General features: G+C 41.8%; 1 non-coding gene across 1 annotated transcript; it reads left to right on the top strand.

The window, feature by feature from the left end:
* The first annotated feature begins 5,841 nt into the window (after positions 1–5,841).
* Positions 5,842–5,949, top strand: LOC130977668 (small nucleolar RNA R71). Its single transcript, XR_009085351.1, has one exon. It is a non-coding gene; the product is annotated as a small nucleolar RNA R71 (small nucleolar RNA).
* The last annotated feature ends 3,007 nt before the right edge of the window (positions 5,950–8,956 follow it).

Raw genomic sequence — 8,956 nt, 5'->3', positions numbered from 1 at the left:
ATTGGACGTCTGTAGCTCAAGTTATAGCCCTTTGAAGTAGGCATGGGCATGCTGTGTGCGGCCAGATTTTAACTTAGCGAAAATTCTTGCTTCTAACCATACTTTGCATCACGATTCTGCCCTGCCCTTGGCAAGGGCAGAATCGTGTGCGTGCTGGCTGCTTCCTTCATTGATTTGGTCATGGGCCACGCTTTTAAAAGCGTGGCCTAAGGCTCCAAAGTGTACCCCAACTTCAAAGTGTACCCTAAAGCTCTTTTTTTCTCCTTTTTTTGTGCTTCTTTGCTTCTTTTTCTTCTTATTTCCTACAAGATTTATAAAATTAAAATATCAAGAAAATATATCATTTAAGTACAAAAAGCATTCAATATTTAAGCACAAATCATCAATTTCTTGTATGAAAAAGCATAGAAAATGGGTATATGATGACATGTCATCAAGAACTCCAGGAATCAGTGCAATGCTATTCTAAGACTCCGGTCCAGGAATTAGACATGGCTTCACAGCCAGCCAAGCTTTCAAAGAAAGCTTCGGTCCAAAACACTAGACATGGCCAAAGGCCAGCCAAGCCTTAGCAGATCACTACTCCAAAAGCAAGATTGATAAAAAATCAACAAGCTTCTGTGATGATAAGTTGAAACCTCGGTCCAATGAGATTAGACATGGCTTCTCAGCCAGCCAGATTTCAACAAATCATCATGAAACTCTAGAATTCATCTTCAAGAATTTCGAAAAAAATAAATACCTAATCTAAGCAACAAGATGAACTGTCAGTTGTCCATACACAAACAATCCCCGGCAACGGCGCCAAAAACTTGGTGCACGAAATTGTGATCAATACTTTTCACAGCTCAAATAATCCCCGGTAATGAATCCAAAAACTTGGTGTTCACTACCATGGCATAAACACAACTTCGCACAACTAACCAGCAAGTGCACTGGGTCGTCCAAGTAATAAACCTTACGCGAATAAGGGTCGATCCCACGGAGATTGTTGGTATGAAGCAAGCTATGGTCACCTTGTAAATCTCAGTCAGGCAGACTCAAATGGGTATAGATGATGAATAAAGCATAAAGATAAAGATAGAGATACTTATGTATATCATTGGTGAGAGCTTCAGATAAGCGTATGAAGATGCCTTCCCTTCCGTCTCTCTGCTTTCCTACAGTCTTCATCCAATCCTTCTTACTCCTTTCCATGGCAAGCTCATGTAGGGTTTCACCGTTGTCAGTGGCTACCTCCCATCCTCTCAGTGAAAATGTTCCCATGCTCTGTCACAGCATATGGCTAATCAGCTGTCGGTTCTCGGTCAGGCCGGAATAAAATCCATCGATCCTTTTGCGTCTGTCACTAACGCCCCGCCTGCTAGGAGTTTGAAGCACGTCACAGTCATTCAATCATTGAATCCTACTCAGAATACCACAGACAAGGTTAGACCTTCCGGATTCTCTTGAATGCCGCCATCAGTTCTTGCCTATACCACGAAGACTCTGATCTCACGGAATGGCTGGCTCGTTTGTCAGGCGAGCACTCTGTTGTCAGGCGATCAACCATGCATCGTGTATCAGGAATCCAAGAGATATTCACTAAGCCTCGGATGCTTGTAGAACAAGAGTGGTTGTCAGTCACCTTGTTCATGAGTGAGAATGATGATGAGTGTCACGGATCATCACATTCATCAAGTTGAAGAACAAGTGATATCTTGAACAAAGAACAAGCGGAATTGAATAGAAGAACAATAGTAATTGCATTAATACTCGAGGTACAGCAGAGCTCCACACCTTAATCTATGGTGTGTAGAAACTCCACCGTTGAAAATACATAAGAACAAGGTCTAGGCATGGCCGTGAGGCCAGCCTCCCAGTGATCTAAGATAGCATAAAACTCAAAGATAGCTACCAAGATTCCTAGATGAAAATACAATAGTAATAGGTCCTACTTATAGAAAACTAGTAGCCTAGGGTGTACAGAGATGAGTAAATGACATAAAAATCCACTTCCGGGCCCACTTGGTGTGTGCTTGGGCTGAGCAATGAAGCATTTTCGTGTAGAGACTCTTCTTGGAGTTAAACGCCAGCTTTTATGCCAGTTTGGGCGTTTAACTCCCATTTTGGTGCCAGTTCCGACGTTTAACGCTGGAATTTCTTGAGGTGACTTTGAACGCTGGTTTGGGCCATCAAATCTTGGGCAAAGTATGGACTATCATATATTGCTGGAAAGCCCAGGATGTCTACTTTCCAACGCCTTTGAGAGCGCGCAAATTGGGCTTATGTAGCTCCAGAAAATCCACTTCGAGTGCAGGGAGGTCAGAATCCAACAGCATCTGCAGTCCTTTTGAGTCTCTGGATCAGATTTTTGCTCAGATCCCTCAATTTCAGCCAGAAAATACTTGAAATCACAGAAAAACACACAAACTCATAGTAAAGTCCAGAAAAGTGAATTTTAATTAAAAACTAATAAAAATATACTAAAAACTAACTAGATCATACTAAAAACATACTAAAAACAATGCCAAAAAGCGTACAAATTATCCGCTCATCAGTCCACCTTAGTGATGGCGGCTTGTTCTTCCTCTTGAAGGTCTTATGGAGTGCTTGAGCTCCTCAATGTCTCTTCCTTGTCTTTGTTGCTCCTCTCTCATGATTCTTTGATCTTCTCTAATTTCATGGAGGAAAGTGCATCCCTTGAGGTATCTCAGGGATTTTATGATGAGAGAGGTCTCTTGTTTGCTCCATCCTTTTCTTAGTGATGGGCTTGAGGTCATGCCTTCTCAATTGAACCGGCTTCCCTCTTGAATCTCTCTTCCATTGGGCGCCTTCTTCACAGATGTCTGTGAGGACTTGGTCCAACCTTTGATCAAAGTTGACCCTTCTAGTGTAAGGATGTTCATCTCCTTGCATCATGGGCAAGTTGAATGCTAACCTTACATTTTCCGGACTAAAATCCAAGTATTTCCCCCGAACCATAGTGAGATAATTCTTTGGATCCGGGTTCACACTTTGATCATGGTTCTTGGTGATCCATGCATTGGCATAGAACTCTTGAACCATCAAGATTCCGACTTGTTGAATGGGGTTGGTAAGGACTTCCCAACCTCTTCTTCGGATCTCATGGCGGATCTCCGGATATTCACCCTTTTTGAGTGAAAAGGGGACCTCGGGGATCACCTTCTTCAAGGCCACAACTTCATAGAAGTGGTCTTGATGCACCCTTGAGATGAATCTATCTATCTCCCATGACTCGGAGGTGGAAGCTTTTGCCTTCCCTTTTCTCTTTCTAGAGGTTTCTCCGGCCTTGGATGCCATAAATGGTTATGGAAAAATGAAAAAGCAACGCTTTTACCACACCAAACTTAAAAGGTTTGCTCGTCCTCGAGCAAAAGAAGAAAGAAGAGAGTAGAAGAAGAAGAAATGAGGAAGAAGGGAGTGGCTTATGTAGTCGGCCAAGGAGGGGGAGAAGTGGTGTTTAGGTTGTGTGAAAATGAAGGAGTGAAGAAGGGTATTTATAGGAGAGAGGGGGGATAGGGTTCGGCCATTGTGGGTGGGTTTGGGAGGGAAAGTGGTTTGAATTTGAAGGGTGAGGTAGGTGGGGTTTTATGAAGGATGGATGTGAGTGGTGAAGAGAAAGATGGGAGTTGATAGGTGAAGGGTTTTTGGGGAAGAGGTATTGAGGTGATTGGTGAATGGGTGAAGAAGAAGAGAGAGAGTGGTGGGTTGGTGGGGATCCTGTGGGGTCCACAGATCCTGTGGTGTCAAGGAAAAGTCATCCCTGCACCAAATGGCATTCAAAATCACGTTTTGAGCCATTTCTGTCGTTAAACGCCGGGCTGATGCCCATTCCTGGCGTTTAACGCCAGGTTCTTGCCCTTTTCTGGCGTTTAACGCCAGTCTGGTGCCCCTTTCTGGCGTTAAACGCCCAGAATGGTGCCAGACTGGGCGTTAAACGCCCAACTGCTAGCCTCACTGGCGTTTAAACGCCAGTGGTTTCTTCCTCCAGGGTGTGCTGTTTTTCTTCCTGTTTTTCATTCTGTTTTTGCTTTTTCAATTGATTTTGTGATTTCTTATGATCATCAACCTACAAAAAACATAAAATAACAAAAGAAAATAGATAAAATATAACATTGGGTTGCCTCCCAACAAGCGCTTCTTTAATGTCAGTAGCTTGATAGAGGGCTCTCATGGAGCCTCATATTTTCTCAGAGCAATGTTGGAACCTCCCAACACCAAACTTAGAGTTTGAATGTGGGGGTTCAACACCAAACTTAGAGTTTGGTTGTGGCCTCCCAACACCAAACTTAGAGTTTGACTGTGGGGGCTCTGTTTGACTCTGATTTGAGAGAAGCTCTTCATGCTTCCTCTCCATGGTGACAGAGGGATATCCTTGAGCCTTAAACACAAAGGATTCTTCATTCACTTGAATGATCAGTTCACCTCCATCAACATCAATCACAGCCTTTGCTGTGGCTAGGAAGGGTCTGCCAAGGATGATGGATTCATCCATGCACTTCCCAGTCTCTAGGACTATGAAATAAGTAGGGATGTAATGGTCCTCAATCTTCACCAAAACATCCTCTACAAGTCCATGAGCTTGTTTTCTTGAGTTGTCTGCCATCTCTAGTGAGATTCTTGCAGCTTGTACCTCAAAGATCCCTAGCTTCTCCATTACAGAGAGAGCCATGAGGTTTACACTTGACCCTAAGTCACACAGAGCCTTCTTGAAGGTCATGGTGCCTATGGTGCAAGGTATTGAAAACTTCCCAGGATCTTGTTTCTTTTGAGGTAATTTCTGCCTAGACAAGTCATCCAGTTCTTTGGTGAGCAAAGGAGGTTCATTCTCCCAAGTCTCATTTCCAAATAACTTGTCATTTAGCTTCTTGATTGCTCCAATATATTTAGCAACTTGCTCTTCAGTGACATACTCATCCTCTTCAGAGGAAGAATACTCATCAGAGCTCATGAATGGCAGAAGTAAATCCAATGGAATCTCTATGGTCTCATTTTGAGCCTCAGATTCCCATGGTTCCTCACTAGGGAACTCATTGGAGGTCAGTGCACGCCCATTGAGGCCTTCCTCAGTGGCGTCCACTTCCTCTCTTTCCTCTCCAGATTCGGCCATGGTTATGGCTTTGCACTCTCCTTTTGGATTTTCTTCTGTATTACTTGGGAGAGTACTAGGAGGGAGTTCAGTAACTTTCTTGCTCAGCTGTCCCACTTGTGCCTCCAAATTCCTAATGGAGGACCTTGTTTCAGTCATGAAACTTTGAGTGGTTTTGATTAGATCAGAGACCATGGTTGCTAAGTCTGTTGCTGAGAAGATGATAGAAAAGGCTTGCCATTGCTAAACCTGTTTCTTCCACCATTATTGTTGAAACCTTGTTGAGGTCTCTCTTGATTCTTCCATGAGAAATTTGGGTGATTTCTCCATGAAGAATTATAGGTGTTTCCATAGGGTTCTCCTAGGTAATTCACCTCTTCCATTGAAGGGTTCTCAGGATCATAAGCTTCTTCTTCAGAGGAAGCATCCTTAGTACTGCTTGGTGCATTTTGCATTCCAGACAGACTTTGAGAAATCAAATTGACTTGTTGAGTCAATATCTTATTCTGAGCCAAAATGGCATTCAGAGTATCAATCTCAAGAACCCCTTTCTTCTGACTTGTCCCATTGTTTACAGGATTTCTTTCAGAAGTGTACATGAATTGGTTATTTGCAACCATTTCAATGAGCTCTTGAGCCTCTGTAGGCGTCTTCTTCAGATGAAGAGATCCTCCAGCAGAGCTATCCAAAGACATCTTGGATAGTTCAGAGAGACCATCATAGAAAATACCTATGATGCTCCATTCAGAAAGCATGTCTGAGGGACACTTTCTGATTAATTGTTTGTATCTTTCCCAAGCTTCATAGAGGGATTCACCATCCTTCTGTCTGAAGGTTTGGACTTCCACTCTAAGCTTACTCAATTTTTGAGGTGGAAAGAACTTTGCCAAGAAGGCATTGACTAGCTTTTCCCAAGAGTCCAGGCTTTCTTTAGGTTGTGAGTCCAACCATATTCTAGCTCTGTCTCTTACAGCAAAAGGGAATAGCATCAGTCTGTAGACCTCAGGGTCAACCCCATTAGTCTTGACTGTGTCACAGATTTGCAAGAACTCAGCTAAAAACTGATGAGGATCTTCCAATGGAAGTCCATGGAACTTGCAATTCTGTTGCATTAGAGAAACTAACTGAGGCTTAAGCTCAAAGTTGTTTGCTCCAATGGCAGGGATAGAGATGCTTCTCCCATAGAAGTCGGGAGTAGGTGCAGTAAAGTCACCCAGCACCTTCCTTGCATTGTTGGCATTGTTGTTGTTTTCGGCTGCCATGGGTTCTTCTTCTTTGAAGAATTCGGTCAGGTCCTCAACAGAGAGTTGTGCCTTAGCTTCTCTTAGCTTTCGCTTCAAGGTCCTTTCAGGTTCAGGGTCAGCTGCAACAAGAATGCCTTTGTCTCTGCTCCTGCTCATATGAAAGAGAAGAGAACAAGAAAATGTGGAATCCTCTATGTCACAGTATAGAGATTCCTTGAGGTGTCAGAGAAAAAGAAAAATAGAAGAAGGAGGTAGAAGAATTCGAACTTGATTAGATAGAGTTCGAATTGTGCATTAAGAAGGAGTGATACTCCATAAATAGAAGGATGTGAGAAGAGGGGAAGTAATTTTCGAAAAATAAGTAAAAGATTTTGAAAACATTTTGAAAAACACTGATTGATTTTCGACAAATAAAAGTGGGGAAGAAATCAAGTGATTTTTGAAAAAGACTTTGAAAATAGAAATCAAAAAGATTTGATTTAAAACTATTTTGAAAAAGATGTGGTTAAGAAGATATGATTGGTTTTTAAAAAGATGTGATTGAGAAGATATGATTTGAAAAACATTTTTTTTTAAAAAAAAAAAGATTTTATTTTAAAAATTAATGACTTGCCTAACAAGAAAAGATATGATTCAAACATTAAACCTTTCTCAACAGAAAAGGTAACAAACTTGAGATGTTCAATCAAATCATTAATTGTTAGTAAGTATCTTTGAAAAAGGAAAGAAATTGATTTTGAAAACATTTGATTGAAAAGATATGATTTGAAAAAGATTTTATTTTGAAAAACTTTGAAAACTTGAAAAAAAATTGATTTGAAAAACAAAATCTTCCCTCTTGTGCCATCCTGGCGTTAAACGCCCAGAATGGTATCCATTCTGGCGTTTAACGCCCAAAATGCTACCTTTTTGGGCGTTAAACGCCCAACCAGGTACCCTGGCTGGCGTTTAAACGCCAGTCTGTCCTTCTTCACTGGACGTTTTGAACGCCCAGCTTTTCTGTGTAATTCCTCTGCTGCATGTTCTGAATCTTCAGTCCCCTGTACTATTGACTTGAAAATAGAACCAAGATCAAATAAACAAGGCATGCAAGACACCAAACTTAAGATTAGACACTAGACTCAAACAAGAAACATAAAGTATTTTTGGTTTTTATGATTTTTAAAAATTTTTTTGTGCTTTTTTCGAAAATTATGTGAAAACAGAAAATAAAGGTTTCAGAATTCTCAATTTGAATTTCCAGGAATCATTGCAATGCTAGTCTAAGACTCCGGTCCAGGAATTAGACATGGCTTCACAGCCAGCCAAGCTTTCAAAGAAAGCTTCGGTCCAAAACACTAGACATGGCCAATGGCCAGCCAAGCCTTAGCAGATCATTGCTCCAATAGCAAGATTGATAGAGATCAACAAGCTATTGTGATGATCAGTTGAAACCTCGGTCCAATAAGATTAGACATGGCTTCAAAGCCAGCCAGATTTCAGCAGATCACCATGAAACACTAGAATTCATTCTTAAGAACTCTGAAGAAAAATACCTAATCTAAGCAACAAGATGAACCGTCAGTTGTCCATACTCAAGAACAATCCCCGGCAACGGCACCAAAAACTTGGTGCACGAAATTGTGATCGCTACTTTTACACAGAACAATCCCCGGTAATGGCTCCAAAGACTTGGTGCTCAATACCATGGCATAAACACAACTCCGCACAACTAACCAGGAAGTGCACTGGGTCGTCCAAGTAATAAACCTTACGCGAGTAAGGGTCGATCCCACGGAGATTGTTGGTATGAAGCAAGCTATGGTCACCTTGTAAATCTCAGTCAGGCAGACTCAAATGGGTATAGATGATGAATAAAGCATAAAGATAAAGATAGAGATACTTATGTATATCATTGGTGAGAGCTTCAGATAAGTGTATGAAGATGCCTTCCCTTCCATCTCTCTGCTTTCCTACTGTCTTCATCCAATCCTTCTTACTCCTTTCCATGGCAAGCTCATGTAGGGTTTCACCGTTGTTAGTGGCTACCTCCCATCCTCTCAGTGAAAACGTTGCCTATGCTTTATCACAGCATGGGTAATCAGCTGTCGGTTCTCGGTCAGGCCGGAATAAAATCCATCGATTCTTTTGCGTCTGTCACTAACGCCCCGCCTGCTAGGAGTTTGAAGCACGTCACAGTCATTCAATCATTGAATCCTACTCAGAATACCACAGACAAGGTTAGACCTTCCGGATTCTCTTGAATGCTGCCATCAGTTCTCGCCTATACCACGAAGACTCTGATCTCACGGAATGGCTAGCTCGTTTGTCAGGCGAGCACTCGGTTGTCAGGCGATCAACCATGCATCGTGTATCAGGAATCCAAGAGATATTCACTAAGCCTCGTATGCTTGTAGAACAAGAGTGGTTGTCAGTCACTTTGTTCATAAGTGAGAATGATGATGAGTGTCACGGATCATCACATTCATCAAGTTGAAGAACAGGTGATATCTTGGAACAAGAACAAGCGGAATTGAATAGAAGAACAATAGTAATTGCATTAATACTCGAGGTACAGCAGAGCTCCACACCTTAATCTATGGTGTGTAGAAACTCCACCGTTGAAAATACATAAGAACAA

Source organism: Arachis stenosperma, chromosome 4 (assembly GCF_014773155.1).
Source record: "Arachis stenosperma cultivar V10309 chromosome 4, arast.V10309.gnm1.PFL2, whole genome shotgun sequence".
NCBI classification, from domain to species: domain Eukaryota; kingdom Viridiplantae; phylum Streptophyta; class Magnoliopsida; order Fabales; family Fabaceae; genus Arachis; species Arachis stenosperma.
The sequence above is the reverse complement of the archived record's forward strand: the minus strand, read 5'-3'. Positions and strand labels throughout refer to the sequence as shown.